The sequence below is a fragment of the Crocodylus porosus genome, unplaced genomic scaffold (assembly GCF_001723895.1).
Source record: "Crocodylus porosus isolate Cpor-Errol unplaced genomic scaffold, CroPor_comp1, whole genome shotgun sequence".
In the NCBI taxonomy this organism is placed as follows: Eukaryota; Metazoa; Chordata; order Crocodylia; family Crocodylidae; genus Crocodylus; species Crocodylus porosus.
In genome coordinates this window covers 17,101,877-17,125,234 of record NW_017728912.1, presented here as the reverse complement: position 1 = coordinate 17,125,234, position 23,358 = coordinate 17,101,877, and the positions used below count along the sequence as shown (strand labels likewise).

Here is a 23,358-nt window from a genome sequence, read left to right as displayed (position 1 = left end):
TGCCCCTAATGAAACCGTGCTGGTTGCCCTTGAGCATCATCCCTGAGGCTGGCCCATCACAGATGTACTCCTTGATGATCTTCTCAAAGAGTTTCCCTAGGATTGAGGTAAGACTGACGGGCCTATAGTTGCTTGGGCCCTCCCTCCTCCCTTTTTTAAAGATGGAGACCACATGGGCTATCTTCCAATCATCTGGCACCTGGCCCAAGCACCACAGGCGCTCGTAAAGCCGTGCCAAGGGCCCTGCAATAACCCCTGCTAGCTCCCTCAACACCCTGGGGTGGAGAGCATCTGGACCCGCTGATTTGAACACGTCCAGCCCCTCCAGAAGCTCTCTAACCTGTGACAACACAGTAGTTTACTGCGCAAGAGCATTGTCTCACACCTTGTACTACGCAACACTGATGCGCAGTAGTAACAAGCTACTGCACAGTCAGCATCCTGTGTAAACGCGGCCACTATAACTGAAATTTGGACATATCCTTAACGTTTTCTGAATTCTGTCTCTGCTTTTCAGCCTGAGACATATGCCCAGCAAAGCCCCTCTGCCCACATTCAAATTCCTGATTAACATTGCACACACCTTTATTTTGGGTGGAGGTAGTGCCCATTTCTTGGGTTTGGATACTGTTATAATTTCTGCTATCTTCTTCCTTAAAGGTGTATGTAACCTCTTGAATTATACATACAAGCCCTAATGGTGTTTAACCCAGTCTATAAAAATATTTTTGTATTTCTGTGATGTCATTGAAATGTTGATGTATAGCACCAGCATGGAGGCCCTTATGAAGGACCTTTTTGGTTTCACTGAGGTGAACGGAAGTTTGCTTCTTGAGAGCCAAACTAAATTTATATTCTCCCTTTGACATGCACAGAGAATTCCTTGTAGCATCTGTAAGAATTATGGGCTAGATTCAAAGCTTATAAAGTCAGTAGAAATCTCTAAGTTAGCAAGTTTTAAATCTGTCCCTGTGAATATGTAAAATGGAAAATGTACCCCTTAAGATAGTATTTACTGATTCATTTAAGAGTCTTGCTATATTTTTTCTATAGAAGTACAGAATAGTTGTGCTAACTAAGCTGTATTCCTCTCTTTTGAGCAGTTAGTCAAATAGCAATGGACAAATGATGCCTTGTTTCCTTGATGTATCTGTTACCTTGAGTTGGACTCTTCTGTTCTTACATTCTTTTTTCACTAAATAGTAAATATATTTTGATGGCTAAGGAAGTGAGATTTTGCAGAACTGTATGTTTTGCTGAGCCAACCATTTAAAACTAAAATAGCCTGTAGCAAAGCTTCCTATTGTGGAAGATTGGTTCCTTGAGGAGCTGAGATGATTAAGCCTGAAGGACTGCTTTCTGAGATCTCAGTGTTGTGCTGCTGTCTCTACATTACCACTGGTGACTGTTTAACACCGATCCTGTAACACAGATGAGGTTGTTTTCAAAGATATATTGTGTTTTGAACTATAGGTTCATGTTTTCACTTTAATTTTGGGAGGAAAATGGGGATTGCTTTAGGGTCATGACTGAAAAATCTAAGAGTACATCAATGATCATCAGTTGCATATACTTTTGTTCAGGAGTGGGGATGAGTTCATTTTGCCAGCAGTTGGTATGCATTTAATTTTTAATTTAATTAAATATTTACAGTTTCTCATTTAGTATTCCACACTATAACCTGCTAACAGGGCTTGCTTAAAAATGCACATGACTGTCCCTTCTGACTGCAAAACCAATGAACAGACAGGTGAATTTTTCCACCTGTGCTGCTACAGCAGTGGAATTCAAACAAGTATTTTAAAGCCTTGCGGCATTCTTTTACTCCTGAACAGTGGTCAATGAATGCTCTATTCTCTTGTTTTACTTTCATTTAACTTTTACAGGATTGTATCCGCTGGATATGGAAGACAATAAGTAAAGGAATACACGAAGGTCAGGCAACCTAGAGAGGTTTAGGAATCTCCATCCTTTGATATTTTCAAGAGCAGGCTAAACAGACATTTAGTTGAGGTGGCTTAGTCAGGGATAATCCTGCTGTAACAGGGAGTCATAGTTCACTTATGCTACACTTACCTGGCGGATGAGCGCTCACAGGAAAGTGAGCACCGAGGCAAGAGTAAACACAAGCATGGCCGCTTTAAACCTGACGCAGGAGAATGATGTTGGGGTGCATGAAACTTAAAAGGATGCTGAGGCTCTGGGGAAGGGAGGAAAGACTCCCAGTTGTGGGGAGTAGAGGACAGACCCTGGAACTGGAATCAGGCTTGAGGACGGTACTTTGCTGTGCTGGTGCAGAGGTGTTGGTGGACAAATGCCAGAGCAGCAAACTTGGCAGGTGACAGTGGGCCAGGACAGTTTACTGGAGCTTCTAGCGATGCTGCCAGGATGAGATTTTCTAGACCTCTGGGAGAAGAGACAGAAGAAAACTGAAAAAGGTGGTTTTGGACAGAAACCCTTAAAGTAGGGAATGAGACCTTAGGACTTGTAATCGTTCTTGAGTGAGCACCCAAGTTCAGAGAGCAAACAAGACCATCGCAAGCCCTAACTTAAAGACCTGTTGACCGACTAGTGCTGTTACGACCTGAGTGTGGAGATGGACATGGTGTAGGGCATGGTGGAGCCATGTACTTAGACCCTGACATCAGGGCCACATACCTGAGGCAGCCTCTCATGCTACATTTTTTCAAGAAGTAATACATCAAGATATGGCAGACAATGGTGAGCAGGTTGCCTACGTGGGAGAATGCATTCAAGTGGCAAGAAACACTTGAGGAAAAATGAAAAGAAATATCTACTAATTTACAGACCACCACAGACTTAAGGACTGCTTGATACGTTGTTTGCATTTGGTAGTGAGCCCTTATCCCCAAACCTGTTGTTTCGGAGAGATTTCAGTACACCCATTGGCAAAGATACTGATTCAAACACTTTATCTTTTTGGCTGAAAATATGTTCCAAAACTAGTCTACTTAATTTATACTTTATAAATAGAGTTAGATTGCTTGCTGATTTTAGGTTCTTGCATTGCAATATGAGCAATACCTTTTCTCTCTTCCAATTAGCTAGGAGACACTGTCCTATCCTGGCAGGAAATAACTTGGCCTTTGTTATTCAAGCTTTCGTTACCTCTGGCCAGACTATAACAATACTATGTACCTGAAACCTCGGTGGTTAGACTGCAGCAGCTATTAGAAGAAACTGCAGAGCACTTCCTCAGCGATACAGGTTACAATGAGTATGTCAGGCCTGTCCACTCTCTACAATGCCTTCTCAAAGACTTTGGAATCAAGTTCAATGTTGACATCCTTTTGAGCTACAGAGCTGAATTGTAAGGTCTCCAGGGCATGGAGACTGGATGTGTAGAAGGCTGACTAAAATTTCAGGAGGAAGACTGAAGTTGAAGCCTATATTCCTTAGAACCAATGCAACTCTACATAATAAAGGTTAAGCTCTAAAGCTCACATGTGCAGAAAACAATTTTCTTGGGGTGATCTGAGACTATGGAATTAACTAAGCACCATAGCAAAAGCCATCACCTTCCACTCTGAGTGTAAAGGCACATTTCTTTTAACTGTGTGTCTTCTTCAAGAGAAATACACAGCACTGTATACATTTCTTTAAAAAAGTGGGGGAGGGGGGAGGAGAGGAAGAAGAAAGAAACCTCACTGCAGATCCTATTCATAATAAGGGGAGGATAAGAAAACAAACATGTCAGATGTTAGCAAGGTTACTTAATATGCAAATAGAAAGTGTTTCAGGAAATCTGGCGGCACAATACAAACCTACTTAGAATATACGTTTCCCTCCTTCCCCATCTCACCGCTTCAGTAAATGTGCTCATTTTGATGTGTTTTGTGTTGCAATGAATTGTATCATTTGGCTAATCATTTATTTAGCCATGCCAAACTGCTTCATTTTCCTTTGTAGCTCAAGCTGTGTCAAAGACTCTATCACATTTTTAATCAATGATTATAGAAATAAAATATTAGAACAAATATTCATATTTCAGTAATTCCATTAACCTTTTAGGCCTGTATTAAAGGAACAAAATCTGTTTAGCTTTAACACTAAGAAAATCCATATAAAAATGTGCAAATTTCAAAAAGTAAATAGTATTTTTCTTTTATAGTAGTTCCTCGGTGAATCAAAACATATTGTGGACTAAAAATGCTTGATTTGTCAAAGCAGCTATATATGGTGCTTCAGTTCTTTCAGACAGGGATAGACTTAATCTTATGGCTAAAGCTAAGCTCATCCTTACTATTCAAGTTTACTGAACTGGGGCCTAAAGGAAAACCTAAGACGCACATGTAGATTTGTATGCTGCCTGTCACAAAAAAAGGTATGGTGAGTTGTTCTTAGCAGGTCAGTCCTCAGGGCCAGAATTTCAGGTTCTGTTTTCTATTTTTATACATCCAGATTGTTGTGAACTACAGATTACAATGAGTTGCACAGTTAATTTGTTTCCATGCTTTTGGTCACTTTGACCAAGCCTCTTGATTCATTGGCAGAAACGGGGACTGTTTATCCTATTTAGTCCTTACTGACATTAGAAACAAATTTCAATAAAGTCAAGAATTTCTTTGGTTTTTGAAGACCCAGTTAAAAATGTGCCCTTCAAAGTATAGTTATTGAAAGTATTTGGAATTTTTTTATGTCACAGTATGTTCTTGGTTCTCTTAAGAATTCATGTAACAGTAATGAATCACAAGAGGGAGAGAAGAAACAGGAAATGCAGAAAGATGGTTCAGCAGTGAGACATTCAATATTGTAGGAAAATTTCAAAATGTTTTATTTTATATTGTCTATTCAGTCTGCAAAGACTGATTTAAGAAATCATTAATCTGTTTCTCCTTTTTGTACTATCTTAAAATGATTTAATTAAAATACGGAGTTAAAATTTTTGATATAGCTTCCTAATTTGTCATAACATTTCCTTAGGCAGCTGTTATTGATATTCATTTTGACATTGAATTTTTGCTTGTTTTATGAAGGATGAGTATTTGTGACATTTCTGACATTAGTAGCATTTCTGTATTATTAAAATCAAATGTAGACTGCTGTCTGATTGGTGTAGTCTGGTTGGAATCCATATTACCACATGCACGGAAGAGAGAAATTTGAGCTAAAGGAAAGGTATGTGCTTGAATCTGGTATGTGATTATATTCAGGGAAAAGCTTGGAAGTCGTTTTAAAATGCTCAAGTACTATACATGTATGATACCCATATATAGTCCAGAGAATATCAAAATCTGAGCAAGTTTGGAGTGTTTTAGCCATGATGGTCTAGGAAATATGGGAGAAGGTAGCAAGGGTTTTTGGTGACCTTTTATCAAATCAAGTATATGGCTGGGGAATGTATTAGACAAGTCCTGCTATTGGTCAGTCTTGGTCAACTTCAGAGGATCTAATAGACATTAGAAGAATGCTCCAATTTGTTAAATTATTATATTGGTCTTAATTAGCTCTAATAGGATCACTCTGGGCATGATTTTTTAAATGAATTTGAATGAAAAGACATGTTACGTTGCTACTTTCTATAAAGATAAAAAATGTGCATCTGGTACGTGATGCCAAAGAGCATATGTGGGTTCATTATGCAGACTAATTTAACATATCACCTCTTCCATTATCCAGAGGTATCTTCTTTACAAAGGGAAGATTAAATTACATCTAGGCTCTTTTGTCTTGAGAGCCATCTGGAAGCATGGTTAGAATGATTCTGAAGATGGCATGGAGAAAAGGGTATTTACTAATATCCCATTAATCTTCATAATGGCAAGAAGGGAAGAGCAACTACGATATTTAGCAGGTTGACATACTAATTTTGTAATGCTGCCCCGTATATTTTGTGGTTGTTTTTTAGCTTATATGCTTTTTGTCTTTATGGAATTTTTTTTTTATGATCCTTGAATTCTGCAGTGACTTTCAATATTTAAATGCTTTACTAAATATTAAATAATTCATGGATAGGGAGCAAGTGAGAAAGTGTGTAAGCTGAGTGGAAGCCAGGTCTGGACTCTGTTCAGGACATAAGAACAGAAGAGGACTAGAAGAACTGAATTCATTATTTTGCTAAAATGATCAGCAATGAAGGAGTTTATTTAGCTAATCTCTTTACCGCTAGCTTTCAGAGTTAAAAAGCTATGTATGAAGGATTTTCTTATACCTCTGAGCTGCTGTTTCAAGTTGCCTTTGAAAATGTGAACCAAGTGAAAACCAGTGGAGTGTTGTGATCCAAAATTCAAAGTTATCTGTTTACCCTCAGAGATTAAAGCATAATCATAGAATCATAGGAAGGGCTTTGATGCAACAAGGGGTGAATTACATACTCAGATTTGTGGCTAGAGAGTTCAGAGGATACTAGTTAAATATTTTGGACTTTTTTGTCTTGATTATATTTATAATGGCTCCTTCCCTAAACCTTGGCCTCTGTATTTGATTTGAATTTTTTCCCCCTGAAATTAACTTATAACTCAATCTTTTTTGCTGATTTTATTTGTTCCCCATAGAGGTCTTTGATTTTACAGTCTTATTTTGTTGCTTTCTTTTTTGTATTCTTCACCTTTCTCATTTAAATATTCTATCTATTCTGAGTTTGTCACCAAGGCAAAAGAGCATCTCAGATCTTAATTCATGATTTTGATGTAGATGATTGATTTTGTTTGAGGCAGGATCTATGACTTTTATGCTCTGGCTAGCAACAGGTGCACTCTTAATTACTCAGCAAGTAAGAGAAAGTAAGCCCTTGTGAATCTACATTAGTTGAAATAGTTCACTTATACTTAGGCTTATATTTAGTTCCTTTGTAGGACATACTTTGTTATCTTCATTTCAATGTCATTGTCAGCCCACTTAAATGAAATGGTTTAGGTTAGTGGTCTCCAACGTTTTTAAGTAGGAGATCACCTTTGGCATTTACAGCAACCCAAAATCTACCAAGCGCCGCCGCCACTCCCTCCCCCTTATTCCCCCCTCCCGGCCCAGAAAGTAAGTCTGTGTGGAGGGAAGGGGGGTGCAGCTTGAGGCAGAGGGAGAAAAAATTATTTGGGGCATGCCTCCCCAGCAGGTAAGTCCCACCCAGCCAAGACCCCACTCAACATACCTGTACTCCTGCCTCTGCAGCATTGTCCCTCACCATGGGGACCTTGATCTAGACCCCACCCCTTCCCTCTCCCATGACTGACCAGCAGGCACTCAGACCCCCCAGGCCAGCCTCAGATCGACTCCAAGAGGCTCCAAGATCTACCGCAGGAGGCTCCAGTGAATCGAGATGCGCTGGTTGGTGACCACTGGTTTAGGTAGTTTAAAGAAATCAAGGCAGAAAAAATGGGACAGTCTGCATATTCAAGGCAAAAGAACCTCAAGCCTACCAAATACCTTTCTAATTAGCATATAGTAGTTAGGATATATGCAAGGAATTGCAGCTTTAGTGTTAGTCAGAAAATGTACTGCCTTATTACTTAGCGTCTGAACAAATTTTTTTGCATAGACTTCTACATTCCTATATACGCTATCATGAAATTCAGCACAGATCTAAGACAACTTAGTTTGTATGAGACTAAGGGGGAAGAGAGAGAGAGAGAACTGTAGGAAGAAAAAGGTACAGCTATGAAAATAAAGAAAATATCTGCTGTGGAAAAGTATGGAAGGAAGCTGACCCAAGGTCTCTTTATTTGCATAACTTTGGTTCCATATTTAATTTATTACAGTGCTGCCCATGGGGTGGATGTTGGTGGATATAGAGAATGATGCACTTCCTGTCCTTACATGCTACAACCCCCCACCCAAACCAGGACTGAGGGTGGGCAAAGGGGTGTCCAAGGAAAACAGAAAATGAAGATAGGTGCCTAGCTTTTAGGTTTCAGTTTTTGTCCATGCCTTTTTATCATTTTGATGGACCTAATGTTAAATAATTAGCTCTGCATAACTAAAAAATCTGGGAAGAACTGGACCTATGAAGGTCTTCTGAGGATCTAAATGTGCAAGTAAATCTTATTATGCACCCTGTACTAAAAGTGGATCACAGGGGGCTTAAAACACATGGTCAGGCCCAAACAAGAAATTAGCAGCTGAGTCAAAATTTAGAACTCAGAAGTTCTAACTACTGGTTCCCTGATCCAAACAGGGCTAGACTCCCCAAAGAGTATCAGAACTTGTGGCAGAGGTGATATCTTTTGTTAGACTAACTAGATATTTGCAAAAAAAGTCTTTATTTGCAAGCTTTCAGGCACACACGCCCTTCCTCAGGCATAGAAGAATGCAAAAATTGTAAAATATCTCCTACGTGGAAATGCAAATTCATATTTTACAGGAGAGCTGAAGTTGTTATCTCCAACTAGGAGATCTTACATGACCTTCAGCTTTCCTGTGAAATATGAATTTTCATTTCTACCTAAGAGAAATTTTACAGTCTTTGCATTCTCCTGTTCCTGATGAAGGGTGTGTGTGCCTGAAAACTTGCAAATAAAGACATTTTTTTTGCATATATGTACTTGGCCTAATTAAAGATATCACCTCTGCCATGAGTTCTGATTTCTTTTGCCTGTAGACCAATATGGCTGCAACCTGTATCCCCAAATAGCCTTTGCAGTTTTTACGCTTAGTAGTTGGAGTGCGAAACAAGTTTGCAAAACTGTGGGAGTTCAACAGGCCAAATTAACAGAGTGTCTGAGCAATTAGATAAATCCCTCCATAAATTCAGCAAAAACAACAAAAAAATCCTGCAAACTTCATGCAATCTGTCCTGTGGGAAGCCAAGAGTGATAGTATTTATGTTGCCTATATCATACATTACGTTATGGTTTTAAAATGCTGAAAATTAAATGCTGAGCAGGAGAACAGCATGTCGCTATGGAAACAAAGACTTACTGCAGGGATAATTAGGCCTAAGATGCATTAATAACTGTATATAATCCATGGGGATATGCGAACTGGACCCAGATTTGGTCCATTCAGTGATCTGCACTGAACCCATATGTTAGAATTGGAGAGAATAAGTGAAGCATGTCTTTGGCATTGCCTGCACCGTACGTTTGTTCAACATAACAGCTGTAGCTACCTCTCTGCTTGTCTTGACTGGAATTTTCTATGTTTTGTAGTATATTGCTACCAAGAGAAAGCATTAAACCACATGACAATTGAATTCAGAGAAGCTAGAACTAAGCAGGGAGTCTGACACAGTTTGCTACTAAAATAAGGGATACTTGATAATAACACCTGATGCCTGCTCTGAGGAAAGCAGTATGCTTTGCTACTGGGAGTTTGGGCTTCAGATCAAAGGACAAAGTCTTAGAAGGATTTTTACATAGCAGTGAGGCATTGAGGAAGAGGTAGGAAGCATGATGAGTGCCAGGACTCTGAAGGAGTATCAGTAAATAACTAGACAAGGTTCTTTGGGTAAATGTGATGTCTTTTATTAGACAAATTAAACAGTCGGAAAAAATTGTTCTTTGCAAGCTTTCGGGCACAAACACCCTTCTTCAGGCATAGAGAGAATCTGCTGGTATTTTGTGTTCTCTTAGATGGAATAGAAGCCAATATGCAAAATGCAGGTGTGTGAAAATGTAAATGCTGCCAGTGAGGATCAGAGGTCATGGGAGACCATAGATGTGAGACACGTAAGTGGGGGGTGGGAAAGGGGGGAATGTTGAGCTGGTGATAGAATGTAGCTGGTAAAATGTAGAGCGGGTACCTGGGTGCACCACATCAGGGTCCCGGGGTGGCTGTGATGCCCCCTGGTGGCTGTACGACAGTGCCTTGCTTCACCCGTAGGGCACCCTCGTGTCTCACCTGCCATGCCTTGATGGTAATGTAAATAAATGGGGAGGCTGCCTGCAGACCTTTGCCAGGCCTCAGTTACACTGGTCTCAGGCCCCTGGCTGGGCCTCTGTAGTTGGCTGTGGCCAGCAAGGCACCCAAAACCTTAAGGACTAATTACGTAGCTCCAAATCCTTCCCTTTACTATGCCCCATGCCTTGCGGGTGTTACAAGTATGTTGTTCCTCTGTGTGGGCTTAAGTCTTCTTGGCCTCTTCCCCTTTAATCTAGCTAGGTCTTCTAGCCTAGGCCTACTGAAATCTGACCTGGCTTTGAGGAGCTAGCTTAATTTATCCCTTTCAGTCACTGGGCCCCAGCCCCTGTATGCTGGGCCCCTGGCCCCTTTGTGACTGCAGAGTGAAGATTGGGACTGGCCAGGTGAAATGATTGGAACTTGCAGGAAGAAATGAGAGTTGGGAGAAAATAGAGAGTACTGGGCATAAAGGATTGCATTTGAGCAAAATGGGGAGAACAGTCTGCTTCCTAGAGTATGCTTCTTCCCAGAGCCCATCTGGCATTCCTGAATGTCACTATGTCACTGCTGTGAAACCCACAAAATGTCCCATCCCGTCTAGTCCTGGCACACACTGGGAACATCTACATGTGTATTAATGTGCTTTAGTGCGTATTAAAACTAGTACCTCCACTGTGTGGTACTAGGAAAATTCACATTAGCCTGTCATAATGTGCACTCACTGCAGAACATGGGGCATTTTTATATGTACTCTGGGGGTGGGGTGGGGATGCTTTAATTACAGAAGCTCTGAGAAATGAAAGCACCTAGAGCATCTCAGGTATCAGCATCCCCATGCTTCAAAATGGCAGCAAGGGAACTTTATCTAAAGCTTGTCAAATGAGTTTCAGTTAAAGCACACCTGCCGCCATTCTGAAGCATGGGAATGCTGATACACAACATGGGGAGGCTGGCCAGAGCACAGTAATTACCAGAGTCCAGCAGACTGGATTAATCGAGTTTGCTTCACCGTACTGTAATTACAATGCGTTGGAGCAGCCTCCTGGCTTATGTGCAGGCACTCACAGTTTTTAAGTGGTGATTTAGCCTATTTTAGTGTGCATTAATTAAATAGCAATTTTTTTTTCAGTGACGCTTTAATGCATGTTAAAATAGGCTAATGCGGATTAAAGCACATGTGTTGATGTGCCAACTGAGAATGCCTGCCAGCTACAACTAAATGTTCCCATCCTATTAATGACTAGTGGGCATCAGTGTTATATCATATAATAGAACTTTTGCTATTTTTGTTCCACTTCACTATTTTAAAAGCGTAACAAATGTTAAAAGAACATTAGCATTGCAGAGTCAAAACCCACGAAACCCATGAAAGGCCAGAATTAAGATTTCTGGTACAACATAAATTTATCTTCCTTTGTATTTATGCACAGTGGTACAGTCTTCATCTACATGATCACAATATTTTTCCACAGGATCCTTGCCTTTTTCACTGTATGAGATGATTGTGCTCTCGGGATGAACTAGAGCTATGCAGTAAAGGAGCCTGTTGTCTGTAGGACCTCTGCTTCATTTAATACAGGAAGTAGATGTGAAGTGCTTGTAGCAAGGCTTGTGGGAAGACAGTGGGTGGTTTCATGGTTAAAGCAGTTGAATAGAGCCCTAGAGACCTGGCTCCTATCCATGCCTCTGCAACAGAGTTCTTATATTATGCTAGTCAAGTCACTTAAATCAGACCATCTAATTATGTCTTCCTCTTTTTTTGGGGCACCAGATTTAAGACTCTAGTCTAGGGTCAGTACTCACAGTTGCAACTGATGTCAGTGGGAGCTGCGTTCTGAACATAATTACTGTATAATGTAACATGCCTTTAAAAAAATCATATACTGGATGTTTCAGACTGGGCTGCCAAAATTGCTGGATACATTTGACTGTAATCTATTATACCAACCTTTCGTATCACAGTACCATTTTGAAAATAGATATATTAATGATGTACTAAAGCAGTTTCATACTGTACTGATGGAAAAACCCAGAGAAAACCCCATGAGGAAATGTAACAATTTTATTGTCAGAGGCAGTAAAGAAGACTTAGGGCCATGTGCTCAGCAGTGCAAAGAAAACAAAACTTTGAGTAATTCCCAATTTGGTGAGCACCCACCCTGTGCATTGAAGAGGAAGAGGTCCTATGAATTAAACTGTATGCATTCATGTTATTAAAGAATATAATCTTGTATATGCACAAAGGAGCTGATTAAGATTGCAGCCTTAATTCTGGCCTGGCATTGGCATTTTAAATGTCTTACTTGTAGCCTTCATGTTCTTTTACTATAGTTTTTTATATTAGTTTACAGATCTGATAAGAGGGATAACAGACTGTTCCAGAAACTGCGTTTAACATTTTAACCATTTCTATATGTAATCCCGTGTTGGATCACATTCAGATTTTTATTTGTGCCAGTTTATGAAATTCAGGCTTGAATAGTAAAGAACATTACTAACTAGCAATTCACAATAACAAGGCACAAATGGAATTTGGACCTGCAATAAATCACCTCTTTTGTTCTGCTGTTGGCTCTCTACATTTGCAAAGCTGTTTTTTAATGCAAAGAGCAGCTATTGGAGACTTGTCATAGAGCTGCATTGCTCTCATTTTTCATTTGGAGTGTTCTTGTGTTTAGCTCCCCCATGATTTGGACTGTTATCCAATAGGAGACTGTATTGATTTCAAATTGTCTGTGAACACGTAAGAGTAATAGCTCAAGACCCACCTTTTTATTACCCATGCAACCGCTAGTATTTTATTTAATTCTTCCTCCTCCTTCCTCTACATGTGCATGTTCTGTCATACAACTTTCATTTGGCCTACCTGCCCTACGATCTCTCTCCCTCCTTTCCTCCTCCCCGCTTCTCTCTTTTTGTCATGTTTCAGCCTTTATTACATTGCAAGCATGGTGCATCATAAAATACACATACAATTAAATTATCTTATAAGAGGCAGGAATGTGCAGAAAATATTGCTGACTATCTTGCACTTCTGTCCTAGAATCTCCTGTGTTAGCATCTTCTGCTGTTCCCCAGACGAAAACAGGTAAAAGAATGACAGTGGTAAATGAGTGAGACAAGTAGCATTGCAAGACAAAGTGACCATTACATCACTCGCATTCTCCTACGTCCAGTGGGATGCACAACAGGCCACTTGAGTGTGGATATACCCAGTTTGTATACATCATCTTTGTATGAATCATATACAAATTAGGGGTATGATTACCTAGATACCTGACACAAAGAAGGATTGGACCATCATTTTGGCAAGTCTAAGAATACTACTCCTATAAACTATAATGATAGTTGCCTCAATAATTTAACCGATTCCCACAAAAAGAATGAAAACAGTGTTTAGCTAGTATAAAGAAGAAACCATAGGTTTGAACCAACAGTATTAGTTCAAGCCTATTCTGATCTCAGTGTTGTGGCTGCTGCAGTATTGCCAACTTTCTAAGAGCTAAGGTTTTCACATTCGTGAAGCACAGAGTTAAGAACAATACCCAAAATCATGTATTAAGGCTATAATTATTAATTAATAATAATTAGACCAATACTATTTTTGCTAAAAAAAATCTTTAATTGCAAGCTTTTGGGCACAAACATCCTTCATCAGGCATTGGAGAAAAGATTTTAAATGTTATCTTGGGTAGAAATGAAAGTTCATATTTCATAGGATTACACAGAGGAGGCAATAGAAGGAAAACTCCTCTGGGCAGTCAGTTCATAGCTGGTATGGAGCCTCTCACCAAGAGGTGTTTGTGCCCAAAAGCTTGCAATTAAAGACATTTTTTTGCAAATCTTGTTGGTCTAATAAACAATATCATCTTTACGATGAGTTCTGATTGGCTTTTCCTCTAGACCAATATGGCTACAACCTGGATACCTGACATATGGAAAATATTGAATTTTAGCTGATTTTTTTAAATGACATCATATCTTTCCAAGCAGGAAGCAGCTGTGACAACTTGAAACCAGAGATCCTGCTCCTGCCTTTGTTTCAAGGTAATTTGCATCATCACAGATCCTCACAGGAGGTGAGAGGCTCCATACCAGCTATAAACTGACTGCCCAGAGGAGTTTTCCATCTATTGACTCCTCTGTGTAATCCTATGAAATATGAACTTTCATTCCTACCCAAGAGAACTTTTACAGTCTTTCTGTAATGCCTGATGAAGGGTGTTTGTGCCTGAAAACTTGCAATTAAAGATTTTTTTTGTAAAAATCTTGTTGGTCTGATAAAATATATCATCTCTACTATGAGTCCTGATTGCCTATCCTCCTTTGGATACTAATAAAGGCACTGAATACTTAACCCATTTTTGCTGAAAATAATTGTTGTGCTTGTTAACCTGTGAGTTTGCACCTGAATTCATGCTATTCCTCAGACTGCCTTTGTAATGTGCTCAAAGCTGAACTACAGGAGTGCCAATGCAGCCTCCTAGAACAGATAGCAACAAGTCTGAAGGAAAGAGAGATGAGTATGAGCACACAAAGACAGAGGGCTCCCTACTCTCCTCTGCCTTAGGGCTGAAACAGGGGTCTAAGGTCATGAAAGTAGGGAAGCTGAGTTTGTCATATATTTTATCAGCATTTTTGAATGTCTGAATAGTCTTGCCTGCAGAACTGCTATAATGGCAATTCAGAGTGTAGAGGTGGTGAGTAGTACGGTAAGTGGTGTTCTCTTCACCAGGTTTGTGGAAACCCCTTAAGAAGTTTAGTGCAGTTGCATTCAGATTGACAGTTTCTACCTTCCTGTGGGAGACTAGTTCTTGGACAACCAGTGACAGGCTTGCCACTTGCTGTGCTGCTAGCAGCATGTGTTTATGGGAAATCAGGATACCCATGCAGTTAGGCAGATGGTCCATCTAGAAGTTCTGAGATCTGCTTTACTGATGACAGGATTTCACACAGATCTTGGCTCCGCGTGTTTAAAAGACAGTGCCCTTTTCCCCAGCTCTAATCACTCTCCTAAGGGAGATAATATGTCAATTACTCTGCAGAGAGAAACGCCTGATGTTTTACGATTTGCTTTTCCCCATTCTGCATGTGCTTTCCATGGCAGAATGAGATAAAAAAGATGGAGACTACGGTGGGTTCTGACATGAATTATAAATCAAAAATTACAAAAACATATACATCTGTAGCTTGAAGCAGTCCAGTGGCCCTCGTCATATGTTAGGGGTTGAACATCAAGATCTAAGGGAGCACCTCTTTAGGAAGGCACCTCAGGGGAGGACAAGGACCAATGGGCACAAGCTAATAGAAACTTTAGGCTGGACATAAGAAAAAACATTTTTTCCATAAGTGTTACCAGAATCTGGAACACACTCTCAGCAAAGGTGGTTCAGTTGCCATCCTTGGACGTGTTCAAAATGAGGCTGGATAAACACTTTGTTGAGCTCGTTTTAGCTCAATAACTTCCTGCCCATGGCAGGGGACCAGACTTGATAATCTTGAAGGTCCCTTCCAGTCTTTTGATTCTATAATCTAGAATTATCCTGTGGTGGTGACCAGCATTTGATACTTTGGAAGAAAATTTCCCTAGAGAAAATTTCAAATGAGTAAAACTCTAGTTTGACTTTAACTTTTATCCCATGAGATGTCATGGCACCTGAGACAAAGACCCAGTAACAAACCATTGCCCAGTTGGAGCCAAATTGGACTCCTGTGACATTTGCTGATGGCTTTTATTACAGGTTTCACCAAATGTAGAACAAGTCATATGGCACAGTAGGCAATGTACCATATGCACAACCACAATACATGACAAATGAATCTAGAAAATGCTGTGGAGCCATATGGTTCAGGTAGAAAAAGAAAAAGTTCTGCCTTCAGACTCTGTAAGCCTAATTCAGAGACAAAGAGAAAAAATATGGTTCATGGAGCCACCCCCAAATGTACTTTGGTGCAGCAAGCCTGTTTGTTTACACTGCTATCAGATTTGAGATGGCATAAATTACAGTCTACTTAACACTGTCTGAACATTTGGAAAAAAAATTTTCTTGTAGCGCAGTTCTAGCTGAGACTATTGTATTAGGCTTCTGTAAAAGGTTTGTGTGACAATTTTTTTCTGATTGCTTGGTAAATGATTCATGGTCTCTCTGCTTTGAACACAGCCGGGTTTAAGTTGAGGTGTGGTTATTAGACATAGATATAGCAGGAGTGCCCTCTCCTGGAAACTCAGAAGCATAGCATTGTTGGAAAAAGAATTTACTCCTGCAAGTTGGAAATTATCACCTGGAAATTATTGGGCAGGAATAATAATAATAAAAAAGAATAGCACAATGAGTAAAATACTCAAGAAATATGCCTTTAAAAATGAGAGTGAAGAAACCCCTGAGAAAGCAGTAAGGTGAAATCAAGGCTCTGGAATTAGCTTAGATTCTGAATCTTTCTAGTGCGGTCACAGAATTTTGATTGTTCCTTGTTCTGGAAGACCACAAAACGTTCACTTTTGGCACATGTCCTGAGCTGCTCCAGGTCAATTCAGGCCCAGGGTCAGCACTGGGAGCTGAACAAGAGGGCTTCATAGACCAGATCTGGCCTTTGGACCATATGTTTGACACCCCTAATTTAAATGATCTCATCATAAATTGTGGTTGGAAATCTGCTCACACATTTAGTGCAAGAGCACTGTTCTGTATTATACCCCTATATCCACATGTGCTGTTCCTATTGACATGAATATCATTCCACTCAATGACTTGTATTTGTAGTGATGAAAATAAGATATCCAGGTTTGTAGCCATATTGGCTTAGAAGCAAAATAAATCAGAGCTCATGGTAGAAGCAATATATTTTATTAGACCAACTAGATTCCTCACTGGGAAGGGTCTCGTGCTCTCCTACATTATGACAGGGGCTGCTGTCCCCAGTAAGGGCCCTGCCCCCTCCTGCTGCAGTGGTGGGGAGGGGGCACAGCTAGGCAGGGCCCCTGGGGAGGGGGGGAGGAGATGGGGGTTATTCCTCTGGTCTCCAACAGAGGGGACAGCAGGGGACCTGTTCCAGGCAGGGAGCGAGTTTGGTGGTGATGGCGGGCAGACCCGGCTGTCATTATGGGTACAGGGGAAACTAACTCTCCTCCCTGCCTGCCTCTGCCTCAGGGGCCATGGTGTCTGCTGCTGCAGCAGTGAGGGGGGAGTGCTGGACAGACCCAGCTTGGGTTCCTGCCGGTGGCACAGACAGGGGGCACTTAAACCCCTCTCTGGCAAGACCCCTGCCCCTGCCTGTCCCTGGTTGGGTTGGAGAGCAGAGGCAGAGCCAGTGTAGCTGGGCTAGAGCAGAGAGCCCTGCCCAGCCCAGCCCAGAGAGCAAGCTGGGATGCTGGGGGTCTCTGGTTTAACTCAAACCAGCAAGGGGTATGAGGCAGACATTGCATAAACCAGCTTGAGCCAACTCAGTTAAGTCTGATACTACATTCAACTAGGTTTATCTCAAACGGGTTTCAGCCATTTTGAAACTGGTTTATGTGCACTGAATGTCTGTTCTGTTACAGGTTTAAACCAGTTTCTGATCACTTCAGCTGGTTTGTGTGTAACCAGTCACAAGTCCACTTGTGGGGTAGTTAAAGCTGTAAGATCAGTAGAACAATGAAACCAGCTGCTTAGGGGAGCTGTGGAATGTTTACTATTGGATGTTTTTCAGAAAAAGGCTGAATTATCATCTATTCAAGGATAGTCCAGAAACAGCAAATACTCTATCTGTAAAACTTGCAACCCTGTGACTCTCTGATTCTCATTTTAAAGATGGACAAAGAGAGGGCAAAGACTACTATGTAAGCCAGTGTTACAGCAAGTAGAGACATGGCGGCATGCGTGACTGGAGCCACCTTAGTCGGGGGGGGGCACATGCCCCTCTAGCAACCAGTCAACAACTGCAGGGGTCCCCCTGTGGCCAATCTCGCTGACAGGTGGGGAGAGGTTTGCCTCCTGCGGCAAAACATACTGCCCAGTGAGCAGCCGCAGCCTACATCCGGCGCTCCCACTCCCCGGCTGGTGCTCGCAGGGGGGACACCAGTGCTCCTGCCTGCCCCCCCTGCCCATCGCCTAAGCGGGGAGCGTGGCTGGTCAGGGGGTGCACCAGTGCTCTCAGGGGGTGCACGTGCACCCCCTGCACTCTCTGCATGTTGCCACTGCATGGTGGGTTTAAGAATAGAACTTTGCCAGTTTTGCAAAGTCCTCACACTTGGTTGTTCCTAGTTTTTGATATGTCCACCTGTCTTTCTGACCTGTAATCCCTGTACTACTAAAAAGAACTACAGGTGGATTTGTTTTTCTGTCTAGCTAAGAACCTGCAGAATATGCTCTGCCCTGCAGAAGTACAGCTGTGCCTCTAAGACTTCTGCAGCATTGCACTAACTGCCTCTCTGCATAGATGATGTAGCATTTCTCAAAGCTTTGAAGGACTGTAGTTATTAACCTTATGCAGACAGAACAACAAATCATACAATAGCAATGTAACTTATGTTACAGTCCAGTGAATGCTGCTGTTCTGAATTTCATTGACTTTTAGCCAGATATAATTCTCAGTCTCAAACGGTGATAAAAAGAGTGACTATTGCAAAGACTCCCTCCCACTTGCATGATGGCATCTGGGAGTTTGTGAGAAGTGACAACAGAGGAAGTATTTTCTTGCACAACTTGATCTTTTTAGAAAACTGCAAAAAGTTTAGGTGTTTTGGCAAAATGTTCTTGAATTCAAGAACAAAACAGAGTCTATTCAGACCTACTTTCTGAGATGAACCCATGCCAAATCAACAGGCAAATAAATTGACAGGCAGTTGCGTTACTGCAGTGTGAAGTACACAGAGGCTGTGATTGATTTATGCTGCCTGTTTTGGAATAACACCACTGACAAGATGGTGATTTTTTAGAGTGCACCTAGAAAGAGGTAAATTTTTGCCATTTTCTGTTATAGTCATTCCCATAATAATGAATATCAGTGCAATCCAAAAAAAAGCAAGCACCATCTGGAAATGCAAACTTTAGTAAAGAGCCATTGGTATGAAGTCCAAAATGGCTGTTTTTTAATGGGAACTGCTGATTAATTCATAGAGCCAGGCGAGGAATGGTTTTTCCATAAAAATTGAGAGAGATTCCAAAGATGTTCTTCGATTTTATCAGGTGATATTTCAGAGGGTTTTGTGTTTGTATGAGTCAGGAAATAAAAAAGGCAGACCCCAGAATAGCCAATAGGTTGATAAACAAAGCATTCACCTACTTAATCATCTATGCTCACCTCAGATTCAACCCTTGGTCTCCCACATCGAGGTGGGCAGTCTAACATCTTAGCTGTAAAGTCTCTCTCTCTCTCCCTTTTGCTATTTCTCCCCCCACTTTTGGAGTTGCTTTGTTTTGCATAAATACTTAAATATTCATTAGACAATTAATTCATATCTCCCACACCCCAGGTGACTTATTGCTTGTCTATACTGTGTCAACATTGGGTCTCAGGGAGAAAGACACCGTGCTCACCCTGCCTATCTGAGTCCCTTGATGAACATGCTGGAAGCTGCTCCAGACTTGTCTCCTGTGCCTGCTTTTGAGCCTTTGGTCTCTAAGCAAATGCTGAGAGTGAGTTTGGAGCAGCCTCCCAGGGAAAGTTTCAGCCCTGAAGCCTGTCAGCAGACTCAGGGAGGTAGGATGCGCCCCATCCCATCCTTCCAAAGACCTGTTACTGAAGCATTCCAGGCCAAGTCCTAATTCACTGAGGGTTGCATACAGACAGAACATTTGAAATGTTTCAAACTATAACAGTGTCTGAAATGTTTCAGATGTGGAGCATTTCAGCTGTGGATGGTCATATCCTTTTTGCACCTCCTGGCTAGAATGATTCAAAATGGCTGTGGCTGCATGTAGTGGCATTCTCTGCCCTCCCACGGCAGGGAAAGTGGAGCAGTCAGTGTCACCCTGCAGTCCTTATCTCCTGAGTGCTGCACCTCCGTGGCCTTCCTCCTTCCTACCCTGCACTGTGGGGTCTCCTGGTTTGAGTGGAGGGCCGGGGTGGATGAACACAAAGTCTCTTAGTCAAGGGGTCTCTTGGCTGCAGTAGTGCTTGGAGTGGGGGGAAGCCATGCAAGGGAGGTGGAAGAGCATAGCATTATAGGATGCTGGAGGACCTACCTTACCATACAGATGTAAGGTGGGATAAACCAGTATAAAATAGTACCTGTTCCCTCCGGGTACATTTTTGTCACACTTCACATCATTTTATTCCATCTTTATGTCTATACACTAGTCTTTTGGAATGATTCAAAGACACTTCAAAGCCATTTGAAACATTTTAAATGTTATCTCTGTCAGCACTCTAAGATGGGAGGTGAGAGGACTTGTACTTGATTATTAGGACGTTGTCAGATCCAGGTGAAAGTCTGAATAGTCAAACTACATACCCAGGCTCAGAGCATATTCTGCCTTTATGGCATGTAAGTGGTGTTTACATGATCCTTGGGGTGAAATTATACGTTAGTATTAGACCATCTTAAAACTTGAATGATCACGCATTAAAGCTTGTTAACAAGTGCTAAGTGCTTTCTAGGAATCCTCAAGTTACTCCACTTCAGGCAAGGATTATCTCTGAGCTGTGAAATAAGTTAACTTCTGGGGGGTTCACCTTAGATAAAACAGCCAATTTGCAGTCCTCTGGTATCAGCAGAGGAACTGCTTCCAGGTTTACTAGGTATCATCCAGGGCAGACAGCTGGTAACAGTTGGGCAGGGAAGGGATGAATGGTGAGAGAGGGTAAGGGGGTGAATTGTGGCAGGAGTGGGTAGCAAACTACCAGGCTACCAAATTACTCCTCTGACCTCTGAATAACCCACAGCCCCACTCCACCCTGGATTGCTCCCCTAGCCATCCTTTCAACCCCCTGATCACTACCCTGCTATTCCAATCAGCTCCAAGAGCAGTGGAGGCACCAGTGGAAGGGTTCACCCTCTCTACATGCTCCTAGGGTCCCTGAAGACCATGCAGACCCTGTGTGCCCAGATCTAGCCTCTGCTGAGCCCCACAGCTGAAGGGGGAGCAGGGAGAAGGGGGTTGAGGGAGGCAAGCTGCAGGGCTTGTGGGCTGGATCTGGACGTCTGGGGGCAGCATGGACTGTTGGGAGCAATTGAGGAGTGGAAGAGGGGAGGAGAGGGAGCTTTTCCTTTTTCACGTCCCTGTGACAAGCGTATTTAGCAGAATTTGCAGACATGTTGGAATCTGGCAGGTCATACTGAGCATTTCTGCTGTGGCCTCAAACTTGCAACCTCTGGGCTGTCAATCATGTGCCTTAGCACCCATACCACCCCAGCCCCCACTGGGGTTAGATGAGAGGCAGCAGGACAATCTGGAGAGTGGAGGGAGTGATCCAAGCAGTACAGGGGTCCCTTTTCCCCACCCCTCCTCCCTGGCCTATACTGTTGTCAGAGAGCTGGAGAGCAGGGCAAGCACAGAGGCCCTCTAACAGCAAGTGTGAGCAGTGCACATTAGAGAGGATATTAACCCTGAATATATGACTGGTCACTTATTAACCTTAACACAGACTAACATTCCTTAGAATTAGTGCTTACTAACTTTAACGTGTCATCTCTCCCTGAGGCATCTAAATTACAGAATGTGATCCTATTCAACCCCCCACAGCAGCAACCATGAAATTGCCAATATATCTAGATGCATCTCCATTTTAGCCTGTAGAAACTGCTATTTTAGCAGTAAGCAACTACTATTTTGTTATCGTAGATGGTTGGAAGCGATCCAGAATGGCTACCTAGACAACCTCCATCCAATCTGTGTTGTGATCCAGTTCTATCTAGGAAGTACATAAACTTGGCATACGTTCCTGATTCCTTGAATGGAGAAAAAACCATGCGAGTGACTGAATCTGGTGCCATGCATGAAACAGGAAGAGGGGCTACCTACCTTTAGCCCAACCGTTTATTGGCTTGGGCACTTTCCCAGGAAATGAGAAATATGTGTTTTAGACCCTTAACTACTAGATACAGCTGATGGTACCTTACATCCTTCTTATTTGAAGCTGGGCCATGGAAAAAGAAAGAGTCATTAGAAACAGAAGGAAAGCATGCTATGTGGAGCTATGCACAGTGAGGAGGGCATGGGAGGGCAAGGGAGGAATCCCTGGTTCTGCTTCCAATGCTGTTTATAAAATGCATAATCAGCATTGAGACTGGAGGCCAGAACTCTCCTTTCCTCTCTCCCAGGAAAGTGCCCTCCTCACTGGGCTCTGCAGGCTCCACTTTGCATGCTTTCCTTCTGGCCTTAAATCTTTTACATTCTGTTGGCCAGGTTTGATAGCAGGATGGAAGGATTCCCTCAGCCCTGCCTATCCCATAGCCTAGTGGATAGGGTACCTTCCAGGGAAGTAGGAGGTGTAGACATAATCTACTCTGGTTTTTATGAGAAAACCAGTCTTTCTCATAAAAACGTAAGAGCTTCCATTTATTAGGTCAGACCTCTTGCCTAGTTTCCTGTGTCACATAGTGACAGAGAATGGATGCTGAAAAGGAGAGTGATCAGGGCATGCCCAGGGTTTTTTCCACTGTTCCTCTCCCACTTGCAGACTGCAGCATTTAAAGTCTAGGAAGTTCTGATTCAGAGGCTGTATTCCTAACTCCCATGTGCAATAGCTACTGATGCCCCTTTCCTCCAAGAATATGTCCAGTTCCATTTTTTTATTTGGCTAAACTGTCAGCTTCCACAACATCTATTAGCAATGAGTTCCATGCTAATAATCCTTACTCCTATCCTTGGATAGGATTGTACCTCTGAGGCTATTAGCAGCAACGACTTGATTGTCTTAAAGGCAAAAATAGGCTCTGGACCTTAGTGTCTTGTTATTTCACTGCAATAGAGAACAGTTGCTGATTCTTCCATGCCAAAGGCTAAATTCTACCCATGACCCACATTATCTTCTATCACTCCATCATAAAAAGGATGAGAAACCTATAAAGACTTGAGTCTGTTTCAATCCAGCATCTCTAGACAGTAAGGATTATAGTTCCCATTCAGCTGTTTGGACATTGGAGCTACACCTTCCCTTACAAGAGTCCTGACTCATGGATGTCTTACTAAAACAGAACACAGCTGAAGAGTTGCTCATGTTCCAGTGCTATGTATTGTGGTGTATGAACTTGCCTTCTTCTTACTAAAAGCTTTCAGTGATCGTTGATTGACTTGTCTGGAACCAGAACTATATTCTTTACCATCTTTATCTGACTTGGGCATATTGCAGTTAACTCGACAAAAACCATAAAAAAGCTCAGGACATATTCATTAACCTCATCTTTGTCTGTAGGAATTAATCTGCTGTCCAGCCAAAAATTGGCATTGTCAGTACCTAACCAGAAATATAAAGTTACATGATAGGGGTGCACTGATAGAAATATTGGTGCCAATACTGATAGTCAATATTTAAGGAGGCATATTGGCCGATACTGATCTGATTTTAGATACAGCTGCCTCCCACTGGTAAGTCTGGTGTGGTGGAAGGGGAGCGGGGAGGGAAAGGGAGTGGAGGGGG

General features: G+C 41.8%; 1 protein-coding gene and 1 long non-coding RNA gene across 12 annotated transcripts in view; one reads left to right on the top strand and one right to left on the bottom strand.

Moving 5' to 3' along the window:
* Positions 1-23,358, top strand: part of ANK2 (ankyrin 2) — a 550,591-nt gene that overhangs the window by 191,050 nt on the left and 336,183 nt on the right. The gene's annotated exons all lie outside the window — the stretch shown is intronic.
* On the bottom strand, positions 1,671-15,508 carry LOC109309375. The gene is made up of 3 exons (XR_002100889.1): positions 15,169-15,508; positions 3,540-3,545; positions 1,671-1,681 (listed from the first exon to the last, which is right to left on the bottom strand). It is a non-coding gene; the product is annotated as an uncharacterized LOC109309375 (long non-coding RNA).